Source organism: Physella acuta, unplaced genomic scaffold (assembly GCF_028476545.2).
Source record: "Physella acuta isolate Inbredline_101_S28 unplaced genomic scaffold, ASM2847654v3 ptg001219l, whole genome shotgun sequence".
NCBI lineage: Eukaryota > Metazoa > Mollusca > Gastropoda > Physidae > Physella > Physella acuta.
The window spans coordinates 140929-160934 of record NW_026732736.1 but is presented as its reverse complement, the minus strand read 5'-3'; the positions used below and the strand labels follow the sequence as shown (position 1 = coordinate 160934).

Genomic DNA, 20006 nt, shown 5'->3' with positions numbered 1-20006 from the left:
TGAAAATCTACAGTTCCTAGAACCCTCAGAATTTTTCTTTCTTAAACAGCGCAATCTTATATATATATATAACCAAATAGCGGCTATAGCATATATAAGTGACTCCTGGATATCAAATATAGACAAGTACATTTATCTATCTGTGGTACTTGCACAAGTACAACTTATTATTCATTGTAAAATCCCCACGACAGTCAGCAGTTTAGTATGTTTTTATATGGTGACATATTCTCCTCCTATCAATAGTCATTTCGTAAAAAATTAAATTGAAAGAAAAAAGGTAAAACGTTTGTCAATGATCAATATTTTTTTTTGGAAGTCTCTTTTATTCTTTTAAAAACCTGCAAGAAAAAGAACAATCTATTATAATCAGTAACAGCATTGTTAACTTAACAATGCTAATTTTGTAATATTTAAATATATTCATAATACTAAAATCCTAATCTAAACATATGCACAGGTCCATAGCATTTGATTGCCTACAATTTTCATTTTCAAAACGCTCAATCTATTGTTCATGTTTAAATGAGACTTGTTTTGAATATTAAAAAACCACAATATTTTTTTATTCGGTTATTTTCCTCTTCCTGGTCCGTTTCATAGCCCGGATATTTAAAATTGTTGTTGAGTAAATTATTATAAGCTGCTAGCGTACCTGTCCTCGCGCGTTGCCGCGGGAATAGAAGAAAGTCCGACGAAATATATAAGAAGGGTTTCATCCATACGTTACCAATCCTATATTCTTAGACGCGTGACCTTGTTTTGTAAAAGTGAGTTATTTAAATGTAAACAATGCCTGCGCTTGGATCATAAATATCGGGGAACGGGTTTACCTACACAACCGCATGAAAAACTTGAGTGTACATTAATCACTCACCCAATTAATGAGGTAGAATACACTTCGTTGACCACCCATGTGTCAGGGACGTAGAGTGGCGCTCTCAGGACCCCCCCCCCCTCGATTACACTACCGCATAGGCGCCGCGTACGGACCCTGGCTCCTTAAAACTAACAGGCACCATCGTGCCAAATAACATCCCGTTAACAATGATGCAGATTGCGTCACTCGTTAAGGTGACACAAATGATCAGGATTTTTTTCTTTAACACGTAAAAACGAGTTAATAATAAGTCTAGTGACAATTTAAGCGCAATTTCCTTATGTTATTTGCGCTAAAAAAAAAGACAACTATATTAACCTATATCAACGGAAATAGTTTTATTTTAACGAGTAGGCCTACACGATGCTCAGTTTAAAAAAAACAAGTAGACGTTACCTCTCACTAGCGACTGCCTCAGCCGGTGTGCTTGGTTTATGAACTTTACCGCTTCGCTTCTTCTAGTGGTGAGACGCGAAGGGATGAGGGTGGTAGAAATATTTGTATATTCTTAGTAATCTTAGCCAATACAAATTAGAAGAAATTAATTTTTTTGTGACCAACGGAAAAAATATTTTTGAAAACTTTCTTCAGCAATATTGTTCTAAATTATGGCAGGAATCGATTGTTATATGTTTCAAGTCGCTAAATGGTCTGGTTGCCGAGATATGGGCCAAAAACTGCATTTTTAAAGGTTTTTTGGCTTTTCCGGGAAATCCAGGAAGGAATTCCGGGAACTTTTTTAGCCCACAATCATCCTCGGAACTTGCTTAACATATTTTCTTTTGGAACTAGTCCTCGATATTGCTTCATTGAGGAGCAGATACGACTTAAAGCTGCGGTAAAGCTGCGGACACACATCCATCCATCCATTCATTCATTCATTCATTCATCCATCCATCCATCCATCCAGAAATGGCGAGTTAATAATCGCAATTGTCCGTATGGAAATTGCGCTAAAAAGTATTTGACATGTTTTAAATATCAGTGTGACTGATGCAATATGCTAGCGTTACTAATGGTCTAGTATTAGATGCTCGATCTTAATTTCTGACTGGGTTGTCTAATAATAGATGCTAATTTCATCATTCGCAAAGTGACGAAACTCTACAGTAGGCTCCTCATTTTCAAAAAGTTATTTTTTCATCTTTGGCAAGGTGACGAAACTGTACAGAAGGATTTCCTCGCGTTACAAAGTTATTTTTAGAAGCCTGTTGTAGTTTTACCGCTGAATATAGATCTAGTAGTACCCCGTACTCGCTATGCAGGACGCTCGATTAACGGATGCCAAGTGCTAACATCGTCGCTCTAAAACTCTGGGCGCCAAACCGTGTATTGATAAAAGTTGTACCCTATATGGCGCTGCCCATAAGAAACTTTAGTTTTCTTTTTCGCAGAAATATTCTCGGGAGTATTCTCATCTACTCCCTAAAGTTTCATGGCACTCGGATCAACCGCATCCGAGTTTTATTTTTTATATACCGTGTATAGAGAAAAAAAATCGCTCCCCTCCCCCCCCCCCCCCCCGATATTAAACAATATTTTTTTTGCAGAACCCTACCATTGAGTGATCTAATCATCTCCCCCAAAGTTTCATGGTACACGGATGTACGGTGTGAAACCAAAATTTTATAAACCGTATATAGAGAAAAATCGCAGCCTCTCGTAGCGCCGCCCTTGCGAAATTAAAAAAGTATTTTTTTTACAGAACCCTTTCCCTAAATTGTTCAACTCCCCAAAGTCTCATGGCTATCGGATAACGGTGTCACACCAAAATCGACTTTTATTTCTATATACCGTATATAGAGAAAAATCGCAACATACCGTGGCGCCGCCCTTGCGAAATTAAAAATGATTTTTTACAGAACCTTTCCTTAGAGTTTTATAATGAACTCCCCAAAGTGTCATGGCTATCGGATGAAGGGTGTCACTGCAATTCACTTTTATTATTTTTATATACCATATATAGAGGAACATCGCACCCTCCCGTGGCGCCGCCCTTGCGAAAGTAAAAATTATTTTTTACAGAACCCTTTCCTAGAGTGTTATAATGAACTCCCCTAAGTCTCATGGCTATCAGATGAACGATGTCAAACCAAAATCGACTTTTATTTTTATATACCGTATATAGAGAAAAAAAAATTGCGCCCTGCCGGGGCGCCACCCCTGCAAATTAAAAAAAATAAATTCCGCAGAAACCTCCCCAGGAATATTCACAACAACTTCCCAAAGTTTCACGGCGATGTGATGAGAGGTGTAGTAATGCATAAAAGACAGACAGACAGACACACACACACACACACACACACACACACACACACACACACACATACATTGCTTTATATATATACATATAACGGGAGTGATCTCACCTAAACGGTAACCACAAGTACCCCCTGTGCTAAAAAACAAAAATTATGATTCAATTACAAATTTTAACACAATGCTAAAAAGAAAAGTTATCATTAAATTAAAATAAATTGGATATTAAACTATTGGAATAATTAGCTGAGATAATTTTACATATGAGAAAGGTCCACACCCCACCATACGACAACTTTAAGTGTCGATATAATATTCCGCTTAACAAAGACAGTACTCTCTTCTTCTTCGTTCTTAATTATTAGTGTTGAAGGGGATCGAGATTTATCTGCCAGTGGGTTTGAACTCGAGACTTTGTTCGAATTTATCAACCATGGTTATGCGCCATTGAGGCCATTGACTCCGATTTCAGCCTGCTTTTCTTTTTGGATTTGCTTCCATAGCCTTTGTCCAACCAAGAACAAACTAAAAGGCAGCAGTTGTTTAATTTTGGAGTTGTCTCGAGACTTTTCGGTTTAGCAACCATGAGCTTTACCGACTCGACCACACCGACCCCTACAGTACTCTCAAATTTAATTAATTATATCAATATCCAATACCTCTTGTGGTTACACGTAAGAAAAGTGCAGCAATGGGTGCCATGACCACAGCTTTCACCATGATTTTGACAACAACTGTTTAAACAAAAAGAGGAAAACACGAAGCAGATGTTTGAGTTATATGATAAGAAAATAAAAGAAAGTCAATGAAATTATTCATCGTTTGGTGCACAATTAGTTTACAAAATATAAATAAAATATACGTGTAGGCCTACAATTAAATTTTTTGCATTAGTAATAATGCTTACTTTGTAATTTTAATACGCACAGTCGTGGACAGGTAACACTATTGAAGAGGTCAAATCAGTTTGAATAATTGCTTAATTTACAGAGATACAGTTTTCAAGTCTATTTAAACTATGAAATGTTAAAGAGTTAACTGCATCTTTGAAGGCAGACCAGTGGCGTAGCGAGGTCGAGTGTCACCCGGTGCGGCACTTAATGGTGTCACCCCCCCCCCCCCCAGAGGCGTAGCGACCCTTCAAGGGGACAAACTTTCGATTTGCACCCCCCCCCCCTCAAATTTTCGATTTTCACCCCCCCCCCCCCTTAAACTTTCGATTTGCACCCCCCCCCTCGAAAATGGTGTCACCCGGTGCGGTCCGCACCCCCCGCCACCCCACCACTCCCCCCCCCCGACCCCCTCGCTACGCCTCTGAGGCAGATTGACACAATCTAACCGAGGAATGGGTCACAAGAATGTAAATATAAAAAAATAAGGCCTATGAAGCATAAAACAGACGGGCAGTGCTGGAAAATATTAATATCTCTTCGTTTTGCTTGAAATAGAGAATATGGTTTTCTAAATCACGTTCGGGAAAGTAAAAGTGGCTGAGGAATGTGCTGGATACATTAGCCATTCATACGCTGTGGCAGTAGCGTAGCGAGGGGGGGGGGGGCGGAGGACATATGTCCCCGGGCGCCGACCTTAGGGGCCGCCAAAATGGGTTGGAAAAATAAATTGAAAGGTTGACGGGGGGTGCAAATCGAAAGTTTGAGGGGGGTGCAAATCGAAATCTTGAGGGGGGGTGCAAATCTAAAAGTTTGTCCCCGGGCGCCGGGAAGGGTCGCTACGCCTCTGCGATGTGGTTACAGAAACTAGTCAAATCTACTTCAACTAGCTGTGAATTATAGGCTTATATATTTTAATATTTTAATGTTATACTTGTATGAGAAACATATTTTATAAAACGATATTCGTCAAAACGCTATGTGCTTTACTAAACGTGGAACGATTTTAGTGACAAAGCAAAGAAAAAACTTAATTTTAAAAAATCCGACACATTTAAAATAACACAGACTACCAATACCTATTAGAAAAATTAAAACCGAATTATATACATTATTAGTCAACACAACACCATAATAAATGCACACGCTGATTAAGAGACTTAAAATTAAGGGACTTAAATGGTTAAAAACCCGGCTGTTCAATGGTAGTTATGTTGTTTTTGTCTTTTTAAAACACCTATTTTGACTAGAGCATGGGTCGGACCACACTATCCCTTCATATGCTAAAAGACAGAAACAGGTGAATTCTACTTCACCTGCCCGTGTTCCGCCAAGTTCGGATAGGGAACTTTAACATTCATATCTATAAAAAAATTGTAAAAAAAAAAATCATTGACGTGGTGTGTATCGAACCCGTACCACCCGCATGGTACCTATTAGACTATCATCTACAATTAGTTGCAGAATTAGTGGGGTACTTTAATTAGATCTAGAGTCAGTGTAAGAAACTTGAGTTACGCGAATAGACACTATTCAAATTAATTTATATTCCAAATTAGCCAATTCCATAGCTAAATAAACAAAGCAAAGATTTATATAAAATAATCAAGGCCTGAAATAGTTTAGTATAGAAACTCATTATTTGTATACATTCTAGATCTAGATCTAGATAGAGCTAGAGTCTAGATGTAGAATCTACGGCTGGATTAATTCTAGTTTACCCGTCGCTTTAGATCTAGAATTTAAAAAGATAAAGTAAATTTTATTAGTTTAGGCTGAGAAAATTGTATACATTTCATAGCGTACGTATTGATAAGTAGATCTAAATGCAGTTTTAAAAATGTAAGATGACGCCATTAGTTTTGTGTTCTTTCCGTAGTTTTAAGCATGTGGCATGTGACGTCATTGTTTATTGCGTTGTTGCCACAACAATAAACACTTTTCCAGCGGCATAGTTAAAAATGTGTTTCTACATTAGAATATGCCTTTATTTTTATTTTCCTGCTTTAATAAATAAAATTTAGTTTATAAATTTTTAACATACACCATATTAATTTCAACAAAAGTCCATATCTTTAAATTCCCCATATATCGCTGTATATATTGATCACATCGCCTAAAAAACTTGCGAACAGATACAGAGAGAGAGGAGAGAGAGAAGTGCGCACATGGTCTTTTATATGTTAGGATTGCTCCACGGATCGTGAGGTTAGAAAAGGGAAGTTTACTTTTGTTATGAGATAAGGAAAGTTGAAGTGAACTCACCTTTCAGATTCAACGATGAGATTTAACAGACACACCAGGACCACGAGAAGGAGAACTGCGAACTTCATTTTAATCAGCTGAGGAAAACTGAACAAAGAATTTCTCTTGTTAGTTTCAAACACAAACATATGCTTAGTTCATACATTTAATATTAATGTTATAAAACAAATGAGTAATTATAAATCAATTAGTTTTATTACTTTGATTAGATGTCATCGATATCAAATTGTTAATACATTTATATTAGCCATCAAATAATATTTTACTATTATATTCTCAAATTTACAATTACTTTAAAATTACACGTAAAAAACATTGATTACAATGACAATGATTACTATTTTATAAAATAATGATAACTTATTATTAAGTCAATTCACGATGCACAGCGTCTTGAAGAATACAAGTGTTCTGTTCAAGGAACATTAAATTAATTTTTTAAATGTAGGGTTTATAATATGGCTGATTTCTGTTGGTTGTTATTAATTAACAAGTGTAGTAATAAACCCAGCTTATAGAAACAGTAAATCTATTGAAATGAACAGGTTGACTGCAGATTTTGAAAATTAGTTTCGCATACCACAATGGGAACTGACAAGTAGATTACATCAGTGGCGTAGCGAGGTCGGGTGTCACCCGGTGCGGCACTTAATGGTGTCACCCCCCAGAGGCGTAGCGACCCTTCCCGGGGACAAACTTTCAAGTTTTCGATTTCCACCCCCCCCCTCAAACTTTCGATTTGCACCCCCCCCTCAAGTTTTCGATTTGCACCCCCGTCAAACTTTCGATTTGCACCCCCTCCTCAAGTGTTTTCGATTTGCACCCCCCCCCCCTCGACTTCCACCCCCCTCAAGTTTTTCTCTATATATTTTGCTATTTTTTGCCTTGGTGTCACCCCCTAAATGGTGTCACCCGGTGCGGTCCGCACCCCCCGCCCCCCCCCCCTCGCTACGCCCCTGGATTACATTATAATAATCGCAAGGTTGTAAGCTGAACAGATCTGAAAGACATCTTAATGAAATGTCCCGAATGAACGGTCAATGAAATCAATAGATAAATCCAGGTATATGCATTTCGAAATAAAAGAATGCGTTAAAGATTAAGTTAGACACATACTTTAAGCAGAAAGCCTTTTGATATTAGTATACACATATACATTAGACAAAAAATATATTGTTTATGCTATGGCACACTGTTATAACATTTTTTTTTTAATTTGTATCTTGCAAAGAAAGTAAACAAAAAAAATTGAACACATTTTTGACATTTACCACAAACAATGAAACACACCATCACCATATGTCAACACATGGGTATTTGCATCCACACACCCTCATACATCCACACATCCACACATCCACACACCCACACATCAAAACACACACAAACACACACACACACACACGTCTTCAACTGATAATGTTCATGGTTAAATTACTATTGCAGAGAAGATTGTTCACTTCTATATTTATTATAAGGTTCTAATGCAATAGATAATGTTCTTTCTTCTTTACTGGTATAATAAATAATGTTTATGATAAAAACTAAAATGGTATTGAGCAAATGTTGAGTAGTGGCAACCTTGCCTTAACAGAAGCAGCATTTTTTTTCAAAATTTGTACAGCCTTGTCTTAAAAGAAACAGCATTGTGCTAAAGTTGAACAGCTCTGCATTAAGAGAAACAGCTTCCTCTGTTTCTTTTTGAATTGTAATGTTGGACGTAACTTCCTCCAACACAATACAGGTTTAACGTGTCACAGTGGCTTAGCCAGGATCGTCTAAAGGGGGGGGGGGGGTTCCAATTTTTACCTGGGGACAAGTTTCGATTTGCAGCCCCCCTCAGACTTTTGATTTGCATCCCCCCCCCTCAAACTTTCGATTTGCACCCACCCCTCAAACTTTCGATTTGCACCCCCCCCCCCTCATAATTTATATATATATATACACCGAGGGGTCTATGGGGGGGTTACCCCCCCCCCCTGCCTACGCCACTGACGTGTCAGCTAGTTATGCGCCAAGTAGGCCTTTGACTCCGATTTCAGCCTTTTCTTTTTTTCGATTTGCTCCCATGGAAGGCAGTAGTTATTGTATTTTGTAGTTTTCCCCCTAGATTGGTTGCTGTCCCCAGCTGTCGATCCTCACCTACCCGGGGATCATACACATTTAATGCCACGTGACTATCACATCGCAGACACACTATGTGCACGCACAGGATTAAAATGAGGAGGGGGGTAGTAGAGTGGGTATAAGTGTATGCCTTAATCTCTGAACCTCATTATTTTATAAGCCAATCAATAAAAAAACTGAATTCACAATGGTGTGTATGTATTGCTGGCCATAAGAAAAAAAAACAAATGTAAGGATAAGGACTAGTGATAATTTGTGATGAGTTAATGTGGACATGAGCAAACTTTCATGATGTCTAGATTTACTTAGTTGTTCGAAAAAAAAAAATCTTACCCTTTATATAATCTGTGTAGTAACTAAACTAATCCAAATCTTTTCCTTATTCTATGGTACTGTTTAGCTTCATTTCCAAATCTAGCTCTTTAACCTGATTTGCTTAGCTCCATAACAAGATATTTTTAGCGTCAATAACTCATCTGTTTAGTTTTATAAAAAGATCTGTTAAGCTATATTACTGGCATTGTTAATCTCAAAACTACTATCTGCTTATTCCCCTAAACTGATCACCCACCTAGGGCACAGTGCAGAGGCGTAGCGAGGAGGGGACATATGTCCCCGGGCGCCGACCTTAGGGGGGCGCCAAATTGAAAGTTTGAGGGGGGTGCAAATGAAAAGTTCGAGGGGGGGGGGGGGTGCAAATCGAAAGTTTGAGGGGGGATGCAAATGAAAAGTTTGAGGGGGGGGTGCAAATCGAAAGTTTGTCCCCGGGCGCCGGGAAGGTTCGCTACGCCTCTGGCACAGTGTTTATATTTTAGAAAGATTTGTTGTCTGACGTTTAGATGTAGTTTCACAAAGTCATTGATAGTGTCCTAATGACGTAATGAGAGAGGTGTGTGTGGCGTTGGGGAAGGGTGGAGAAAGGCGCATTGACCTCAACGGGTTGACTTGACATTAAATCAAAAGGTTGACTTGGGTTATCCTAATAAACGAGATGACTTGACATTTGATTTGTTACACTTCAGAAGGTGAGTAGCAACTGGAGAATATAAGAAGACAGGAGTACCACGTGCAAAACCTGATCTGTCACGTTTAGACTACACAAAAACCATTCACATGTACTGGGCATATATTCCTCCAGCTATACTGACTAAAAATAAAATTCCAGCTCTTTTTATTATTCCAGCGAGAGTTAACAAGTTTACATTCTGTGGTGGAATGTTTTGTGTTGGGCAAAAGGAAACAAAACAATTTTTCTTCGAATGTAAAACTACCAAACATTTTAAAAGTTAAACCTGCACCACCTAACGACAGATCATCGAAGTCCAGCAATCGTCACATCAATCAATATCTTCACCTTCTGTTATACTGTGAGAAAAATTACCCCAGGTATACCATTAAATAAAACTTTCCTTATGTATTATCATGTTTATGGAGCCGATTGTATTGTAGACGAGACAACTAATCAATCATCAAATTAACCCAAAACGTGACGACAATAGTACAAATAGGATTCGAAGAAATATGCTTCAAGCGTTTTAACTTCATAAAAGGAAAGTTTACATTTATATACCGTGGAAAATTAATTTTTCTATTCAATATGTTATCATGTGGTGGTAACTCACGAGATATTAAGTAACTATGATAGTAATGCTTTGATGTTTCGACACAAAACTGCGCATCGGAAAACTGCCCAAACAGAAAAATGCGCAAATACAAACTAATTATACTAATCCATTTTAATTTAATTGTGTCATATTTCGGTGAAGTATGGTGTAGTATGCTAAAATGTACATCTATTAATTCTTTGTTAATGTCTTTAAATGATCGATTTAAGAAAACACAAATGCCCATTCATGTTTTCTGTTGCACAATTTTCAGCTGCGCATTTTTCCGGTCACCATCAGAAACAAGGGCATTTATCAAATGACATAAATCACATAGCGGCTATATCATATATCAGACAGTAACACGCGGATATAAAATAAAGACAAGTACATTTATTTCTCTGTGCTACATGCATAACTCCAACTAATAAGATTCATTGAAAAATCCCCACAACAGTCAGCAGTTTAGTATGTTTTATGTGGTGACATATTCTCTTTTTATCAATCCCTATTTGGTTAAAAACTAAATTGAAGGAAAAAAGTTAAAACTTTTGTCAATGATCGATATTTTTTTTTTATAGTCTCTTTTATTCTTTTAGTTTTCTGCGAGGAAAAAGAAAAGTCAATTATAAACAGGAACAGTATTGTTTACTTAACAAGATATTTTTATAAAATTTAAGGATATTTATAATAAAAATACTAATCTAAACATACGAACTGGTCAATATCATTTCGTTGCCCAAATTTTCACTTTCAAAACGCTGAATCGATTTTGCATGATTAAATGAGACTTGTTTTGAATCATGAACCAAGACAGACAGACAGACAGACAGACAGACAGACAGACAGACAGACAGACAGACAGACAGACAGACAGACAGACAGACAGACAGACAGACAGACAGACAGACAGACAGACAGACAGACAGACAGACAGACAGACAGACAGACAGACAGACAGACAGACAGACAGACAGACAGACAGACAGACAGACAGACAGACAGACAGACAGACAGACAGACAGACAGACAGACAGACAGACAGACAGACAGACAGACAGACAGACAGACAGACAGACAGACAGACAGACAGACAGACAGACAGACAGACAGACAGACAGACAGACAGACAGACAGACAGACAGAAAAAAACCCAATACAAACAACTTTCTCGATAACATACTTTACCGTTTGGTTTTCCACGTCAAGCACAGGCAAACCCTATGCTAAAAACAAAAATTATGTTTCAATTACAAATTGTATCATAACGCACAACGCTAAAAACAAAAATTATCATTAAATAGAAATAAATTGTATCTTAAACAATTGGAATAATTTGCTGAGATAATTATTTTTTTCTGCCGTCATACGATTATAATTCTGACACCTTTAGCTAAAGTTTTCTGAATATTCTTAGTTTCCGTATTTTAGAGTTATTTGATGGTTGAATAAAAACATTTTAGAACAGTCATTTGATTTATCTCTTAAAGCTAATACAGAATAGCCATTAACGTATCTAACCGCCGCAAAAGCTATTATCTCTATGCACGCTAAAGCTATATTCTCATGTCAATACAGTTTTGTTTATATCTCAGTGTAATACTTAAATTGAAACTCTAGCGCTCATCCATCTCATATAAAGTTTCCCTTTCAAACCTGACGGTCTATGGGGGCAAGTGAAGTAGAGTTTACTTGTTTCTGTGACCTCGGCATATGAAGAGATAGTGTGGTCAGCACTATGCCCAGCCGCCTTTACTTTCCCTAATGTGAGTTAGGTACCCATCAGAGTTGGGTGGACTCAGAGACGGTCTACTGACTTGAACCTGGATTCGAACTCAGAGACGGTCTACTGACTTGAACCCGGATTCGAACTCGAGACTTACTGGTTAGTAGTCCAGCTCTCTACCGCTAGACCATATGAAGTGATCAAATTTCTATTAGGACCGTCGGATAAGAAAATTGTATCTTGGACTAGAGGAAAGATCCCGGTACATTACTTAAAATCACGTGACCCCATCAAAGATGGCGGTCCATGGGACACAACACGCAACTGAGCTCGACGTGAGGTTAGCTCTGTCAAGTAATCTTTACTTTCTCTAACGTGAGTCAGGTACTCATCAGAACAGGGAGGATTCGAACTCGAGACTTTAGGGTTACCAGACTACAATCTACTATTCGACTGAGGCGTATGCTGCCACATTATTTAATGCAATAGTTTAAGGGAGCTTATTAGGCAGATAACAAGATATTTTTCAGCAGTGGCATAGCCAGGAATCAGACATGGGAGGGGTTCAAATATTTTTCCATATGTATAAAATCATATATATATATATATATATATATATATATATATATATATATATATATATATATATATATATATATATATATATATATATATATATATATATATGGACTCACGCCCCTATATATATATATAGGGGTGTGAGTCCATGGGAGGGGTTATCCCCCCTACCCCCCCCCCCCCCTTTGCCTACGCCACTATTTTTCAGGATTATTTGACAAGCCTGTGGTCGATCCATTATTTAATAAACACAGTTTTTTGAAAAAAATTAACATTTCACATACACTAGGTCTTTCTTGACCTTTCGGACAACTCTGGTTCAATGTAAAGCTATTGTCTCGGGTATTGTTTTACTTACTGCACTAGACGTAAAACACCCTTTTTATTCACAATTGTGATCTTTAGGTGTAAATCATGGATCGTTATGGGAGATTTAGGTTGAGGCTTATTTTAAAATATAATATAAAAATAAAATACTTGTGAATTTTATCATTTTAATATGAGAACGGTCAATACCCCAGCCCACACCACTTTATGATAACTTTTAGTGTGGATATAATATTCCGCTTAACAAAGAAATTACTCTTAAATTTAATTAATTAGATCCATATCAAATACCTCTTGAGGCTACACTCAAGAAAAGGACAGCAGTCTGTGCCTTCGCCACAACGTTGACCATACGTTTTACAACAACTGTTTAAACATAAAGAAGAAAATATGAAGCAGATGTTTGAGTTGTGTGACAAGAAATTAAAATGAATCAATGAAATTATTCATCGTTTGGTGCACAAATAGTTTACAAAAAAAAAAAAAAAAAAAAAAAAAAAAAAAAAAAAAAATAAAATTGCAGGCTTACAACTTAATTTATTGCATTGGTAATGATGTTTTTCTTATCAATTTTAATACACACAGTCGTGGACAGGTAACACTATTGAAGAGGTCACATCAATTTGAATAATTGCTAAATTTACAGAGATACAATTTTCAAATCTATTTAAAATTTAAAATGTTAAAGAGTTGTCTGCATCTTTGAAGGCAGACTGACACAATCTAACCGGGGAGTGGGTCACACGAATATATAGCATAGCATCATGAACAGTCTTCCTTCTAAGCTGCGCGGTTGCGCGGCAGCGCAGTAGTTTTAAAACTACCGCGCAGTCCTTTTGTAAAATACATATATCCTGGTATAAGACTTTTAGAACACCGCGCACACAAAATACAAGTTGCACACTAGCCTTTTCCCTTTAGAGGGAATGTTGATCATGAAGCATGAACAGATGGACAATGCTGCAAAAATATCATTTTCTCTTCGTTTTGCTTGAAATAGAGAAGATGGGTATCTTACTCAAGTCCTGAGTGCTGGCTACACTATCCATTCAAGTGCTATGGTTACACAAACTAGTCAATCTATATATATATAATTCTCTTCTGGGAGACGCTAGAAAACAAGCTGTAAACGCGCTCCCTACCACCCCCACACCTACATGGTCTGGTGAGCTGTGGTTCACTCTAAATGTTTACAAACAGAGCCGGGTTTAGTGACGACTATTAGGGGCAGATAATTTATTTTGAAACGATTTTAAACGTAGGGGGGGGGGGTAACTAAGTGGAGTTTACTTTAACGGAGGGGGAGGAGGGGGGGATTATCGTCCTTAACGAGCTACTTATAGTGTTTTAAAGAAATATTTTCAGTGGCAGCGTTGGTAGTGTCGAATTCACAAATTATGAATAACTGAAAAGTAGAAAAAACAACAACTAAATAGCGTCGTATGATATGCCGCGGGTCGGCTAGTATACTTTAATTGCCCACCGTATCTTGAGGTTTGAAAAGGGAACTTTACTTTTGTTATGAGATAAGGAAAGTTTAAGTGAACTCACCTTTCGGATTCAACGATGAGATTTAACAGACACACCAGGACCACGAGAAGGAGAACCGCGAACTTCATTTTAATCAGCTGAGGAAAACTAAACAAAGGTGTAATAATAAAACAAATCAGTAATTATAAATCAATTAGTTTTATTACTTTGATTTGTTGTCATCGATATCATATTGTTAATATTTTTTACATTAGCCGTCGAATGATATTTTCAATATTACATTCTCAAATATACAATAGCTTAAAGTTTAACATAAAAAATAAACATACAGATACCAGAAAGTAAATACTTACATTGTTATGAAATAATGCTACCAAATAATAACAGTAATTTATTATTTAGTCAATTCGCGATGCTTATTTAGTCAATTCGCGATGCCAACGGCTGGGAGAATACAAGTGTTCTGTTCATGACACGTTAAATTCAATTTTTGAATGTAGGTTTTATCACATGTCTCATTTCTATTGGCTTGTGTTAATTAACAAGAGTAGTGATAAATCCAGCTTATAGAAACACTTGGTAAACCTTTGGGGATTAACAGGTTAAAAGCAGATTTTGAAAATTAGTTTCGCATACCATAATGGGAACTGACGAGTAGATTACAGTATAATAATCACAAGCCTATATGCTGTACAGATTCTTTACACATCTTCTATATACTACTAAAACTGAAGTTTGTTTACATGTTTGAATATTTATTTATTTTTATTTTTATTTTTTTATTATTTTTTTTGTTTGTCCGTTTGGTTACAGGAGAGAATCTGCACTATGTATAGCGCTGTAAAATAGTATGTAGGTAGAGAACAATATTTGTTTTCAGACAGACTGTAAATCACAAATTAAAATAAAGACGTTGATTAATTTATTGATTTATTCATTGGTAGATTAACCACATCTATCTTCTATCTAATACTACTAAAACTCAACTTTGTTTACATGTTTGAATATTTATTTGTTTGTTTTTTTGTTTGGCTGATTGGGTATTGTGAATACTTCTATTCATTGTGGACAGCTGTAAAATAGTATCTAGGTAGAGAACAATTTTTGTTTTAAGACAGACTGTTAATCACACATTTATTTAAAGACGTTAATTAATTTATTGATATATTCATAGGTAGAATAACCACAATTTTTTTTAAAGATTTGAAAAGCCACTAGACTCGATGGAAACAGTGATGTCACATGATGTGTTTATTTTAATGGCGGCCTATCGAAGAACATTGTGTTCCCATTCCAATGTTTAACGCGTTCTAAAGCTAATTTTCTGTCGGCTTTAACTTTAACAATACGTCCGTTTGCTGTATTTATTACGTTCCAACACTTATATCAATTTTCAACTGTCTTTTTCATTTAGTTTTACGATAAATTTCTCTAGATCTACAATCTGTTCAAGAAAGTTATTTATAGATCTAGATTCTAGATCTAGAATCTAGAATCTAAATCTAGGTCAAATCAAAGATTTATTAGTTATAGATCTAAATACAAACCAAAAAAGAAAAAACTGTCTTTTTCATTTAGTTTTACAATAAATTTCTCTAGATCTAAAGATCAGCTGTCGAAGGAAAGTTATTTTATAGATCTAGATCTAGAATCTAGAATCTAGGTCAAATCAATGATTTATTAGTTATAAATACAATCCAAAAAAAAACGAGACTTAAGCAAACCAGTCGTAGATCTAGAATATAGATAATTCTATCTAGATTTAGATAATAATGAGTTTCTATATACTAAAATATTTTAGACCTTTATTATTTTGTATAAATCTTTGTTTCGACTATGCAAATTTTGAAATGCTCGCTCCGTGCCTATCAGCGTAGCTAATGATTAGATCTATCTAGATCTAGATTCTAGATCTAGCAAGAAAAACTAAACTTAAGACTTAAGCAAGCGAGTCGTAGAATCTAGATCTAGATAATTCTATCTAGATCTAGATAATTTCAGACCTTCTTTATTTTATATAAATCTTTGTTTGGCTAATTTAATATAAAATTTAATTTGAAAGTCATTGCTACTAGACTTAGTTCTAGATCTATGCGCGTAAATCAAGTTGCATAAGGAGACTCAAAGTATAGTATAAAAATTCACTTGTGACGTTACGAGTAAATAGCTAAGTTGGTAGTGTAATCGGCTCTCATGCGGGTGGCACAGGTTCTAGATCAATATGTCAATGATATTTTTTTTTCAATTTTTTTTTTATATGTGAATGATAAAGTTGCCTATCTGAACTTGGCAGGATACAGGGCAGGTGAAGTAGAGTTCATCTGTTTCTTTGTCCTAAGCATATGAAAAGATAGTGTGGTCAGAGACATGCTCGGCTGGAATAGTTTTTTGAGACTTGGCGGGACACTGGGCAGGTGAAGTAGAGTTGAGTAGGTCACCTGTGACGTCAGTATATGAAGGGATAGTCCGAAATCGGTGTTTTCGGTGTTTTTAAAAGATAAAAAACATATTTTGGAATGTGGGGGTCTGTTTTTTGTGATAAGTGACACTGCAGTAGCGTAGCGAGGGGGGGGGGGACATATGTCCCCGGGCGCCGACCTTAGGGGGCGCCAAAATGGGTTGGAAAAATAAATTGAAAGGTTGAGGGGGGTGCAAATCGAAAGTTTGAGTGGGGGAGGGGGGTTCAAATCGAAATCTTGAGGGGGGGGGGTGCACATCAAAAGTTTGGGGGGGGGGGTTGCAAATCGAAATCCTGTGGGGGGGGGGGGTTCAAATCGAAAAGTTTGTCCCCGGGCGCTGGGAAGGGTTGCTATGCCTCTGAGTGACAGACGTGATGTTTTTTGATGGATGACCCCCGAAACCCACAGTTATCCAAGGGATGACGGGTAGTCTAGTTAATTATAAAAGTTCAGAACAACGACTTTACTTATAGTGAATAGTGACGTCACATGATTGATTTAATTTATACAACATTAATGGCGGCTTCCATCCAAGATTTCGTTGCCCATTCCAACGTTTAACGCGTTCTAAAGCTAATATTCTGTCGGCTATAGCTCTTACAATACGCCCGTTTGCTATTTCTATTACGTTCCAACGCAAATATCAATTTTCAACACTACTTTTCATATAAGTAGCCTATACAATAAATTTCTCTAGATCTAGATCTAGAATCTAAAAATATCAGCTGTCGAAGAAAGTTATTTATAGAACTAGATCTAGAATCTAGGTCAATTCAACATTAATTAGTTAAAAATACAATCCATTTTATAATCAGAATACATTTTTGTAAGAAAAAAGTAAGGTTCCCTTTTCAAACCTGACGGTCTATAGGGCAAGTGAAGTAGAGTTCACTTGTTTCTGTGAAATGTTGAACAGCTCTGCATTAATAGAAACAGCTTCCTCTGCTTAATTGTAATGTTAGACGTGACTATTTCCAACACAATTACGGTTCAACGTGTGAACTCTTTATGCGCTTCATAGGCCATTGACACAGAGTTCAGCCTATTCTTTCTGGAAATGCTTCCATACAAGGCAGTAGTTATGTGTTTTTGTGGTTTTCCCACTACACTGGTTGCTGTCCCCAGTGTTCGAGCCTCATCTGCCCGGGGGTCACACACATATAATGCAACGAGACCATCACATCGATGACACACGATGTGCACGCACAAGATTAAAATGTATGACAGCATAATGAGGAGGTGGGGAGTGGAGGGCCTATAAGTGTATGCCTTAATCTCTAAACCTCATTAAGTTACAAGCCAATCAATAGAAAAACTGAATTCTCAATGGCGTGTATGTGTTGCTGGTCATAAGAAAAAAAACAAATGTAAGGATAAGGACTCATGATAATTTGTGATGGGTTAATGCGGAGATGAGATAAACTACTATAGGCATACTCAGAGGCGTATCGAGGGGGGGGGGGGGGCGGGGGTGCGGACCGCACCGGGTGACACCATTTAGGGGGGGGGGGGGTGACACCAAGGCAAAAAATAGCAAAATATATAGAGAAAAACTTGAGTAGAGGGTGCAAATCGAAAGTTTGAGTGGGGGGGGGGGGGTGCAAATCGAAAATTTGAAAGTTTGTCCCGGGAAGGGTCACTACGCCTCTGGGGGTGACACCATTAAGTTCCGCACCGGGTGACACCCAACCTCGCTACGCCACTGGGCATACTGTCTAGTTTTACTTAGTTTTTCGAAAAAACATTTGTCTAATATCGTACCCTTGTATAAGTTGTGTAATAGTTAAACTAATACTATACTTTTCATCACAGCCACTTTAAATAAGTTCGTAATTTAAATTTCGAACATTTCAAACGGTTATCTAATTTTAATAGGGCTTGTAAGTCTCGTTTTCTCTTACTTTGAATTAGAATTATGTCCTGGTGTATAGAGTTTGGTAATGACGGGGTGTTTAAAGAATTGTACTTGTTTAGTAAGTTTTGATGAATCGTTTAGATTTGGGAGTAACGGCGGAGGGCTGTTGCTGATATGGTTTCTTAGGTATAAAGTATCAAAGTGTTAAAGTGTCATAATTTGTATTCGGCTGTTTTGTAGATGAAGGTCTAGTGGAATCTGATTGGTAATAGAGAAATAAGAATGCAGGTTATGAAGTATCGTAGTCCTGGATTCGGGAGTATTGATTATTTTGGTATTAAGGTATCGAATTATATTGACTGTTAAAGTGTAGTAGTAGGTCCAGTGAAATCGTTATAGATTGGGAATATCGTGTGTAGAGCTTGGTGAAGTTAAACGAGTTGGTGTCGTAGTTCTGGAGCATCGGGTGTAGTTATGTTTAGGTATCGAAGTTGTTTGATATGTGTTGTGAATGTAGTAGAGCAGGGGTTCCCAACCCTGTGCCCGCGGGCGCCATGGCGCCCGCTGAATGATTCGTATGTGCCCGCCTCTCACAGAGACAGAATTTTTTTCATAAACATTATTTTAAAATATGATTAATTTTAAATTATTTGTTACAGTTTTTTTTTGACTGCCTAGGTTTATTAAATATGTCCCAACTTGCCTAGCGGCGAGCCAGACTGCACTATTTACGCTAGCCTGGAACGGCTAGTGCCATTTGCACATCACACCTTGTACACGCAGAAAACCTTTCTTTACGTTTTGTAACTACATTTCTCTGTGTGTATGCAATTTGAAAAAAAGGCCAAATAATTTTATTATTTTGAAACATTTTTGTTCATTATTTATTAATACATTATGAGTATAAGAAAATAAGAAAATAAATTATGGGAAAATGACAAGTTATGGAAGGAGTTTGTCGATTTAAAATAGGTGGTGCCCGCCACCCTACCGATATTTTAGAATGTGCTCTAGAGTAAAAAAAGGTTGGGAACCCCTGTAGTAGAGTATATCGAGTAGTCGAGTTTATCGTAAGTTAGATGATTTCAATTCAGGAAGGAACACACTATTAGGCGCACTCCAGTTGAAAAATCTTTAGTTTTTTACTTTCTCGTATATACGAAGTATAGAGAAAGTATTGTAATCGTGCACAAAAATCACTTGAAATTTTAACTATTTTCACCGTATTATACCTCAGTCCTTCATCACATCCGAAGTATAGAGGACTTATTTTAATCGGGCAAAAATTATCAATCCAGATTTATCAAAATTAAGAGGTTTTATGCGTAATGCAGTCTGAAAATCTGGGCTTTGCAATTCTGTCCGTATGTCTGTGTGTGTGTCTGTGTGTGTGTCCGTGTGTAAACATGATAACTTGAGTACCGTTACAGCTAGGTTGATGAAATTTCATATATAAGTATTTTATCAAAATCGTAGATCCGTATCAACTTTTGAGCGATTTCCGATAACCGGAAGTGGTACTTTTTCTACTTTGAATTTTTCAA

The 20006-nt window shown here is 36.9% G+C and overlaps 2 long non-coding RNA genes across 7 annotated transcripts; both read right to left on the bottom strand.

The window, feature by feature from the left end:
• Nucleotides 1-292: 292 nt before the first annotated feature.
• Nucleotides 293-6788, bottom strand: LOC131957195 (uncharacterized). 4 transcript variants are annotated; one of them, XR_009389034.1, is made up of 6 exons: nucleotides 6655-6788; nucleotides 6295-6381; nucleotides 3799-3873; nucleotides 3250-3278; nucleotides 1277-1338; nucleotides 293-341 (listed from the first exon to the last, which is right to left on the bottom strand). It is a non-coding gene; the product is annotated as an uncharacterized LOC131957195 (long non-coding RNA). The 4 variants fall into 4 exon arrangements; XR_009389033.1 differs by having other exon boundaries at nucleotides 6618-6760; XR_009389035.1 differs by having other exon boundaries at nucleotides 1277-1335; nucleotides 6633-6760.
• A 3191-nt stretch (nucleotides 6789-9979) lies between these two features.
• On the bottom strand, nucleotides 9980-17687 carry LOC131957196 (uncharacterized). 3 transcript variants are annotated; one of them, XR_009389037.1, is made up of 6 exons: nucleotides 17465-17687; nucleotides 14502-14733; nucleotides 14209-14295; nucleotides 12949-13023; nucleotides 11209-11251; nucleotides 9980-10628 (listed from the first exon to the last, which is right to left on the bottom strand). It is a non-coding gene; the product is annotated as an uncharacterized LOC131957196 (long non-coding RNA). The 3 variants fall into 3 exon arrangements; XR_009389036.1 differs by having other exon boundaries at nucleotides 11214-11251; XR_009389038.1 differs by having other exon boundaries at nucleotides 9980-10548; nucleotides 11214-11251.
• Nucleotides 17688-20006: the final 2319 nt, after the last annotated feature.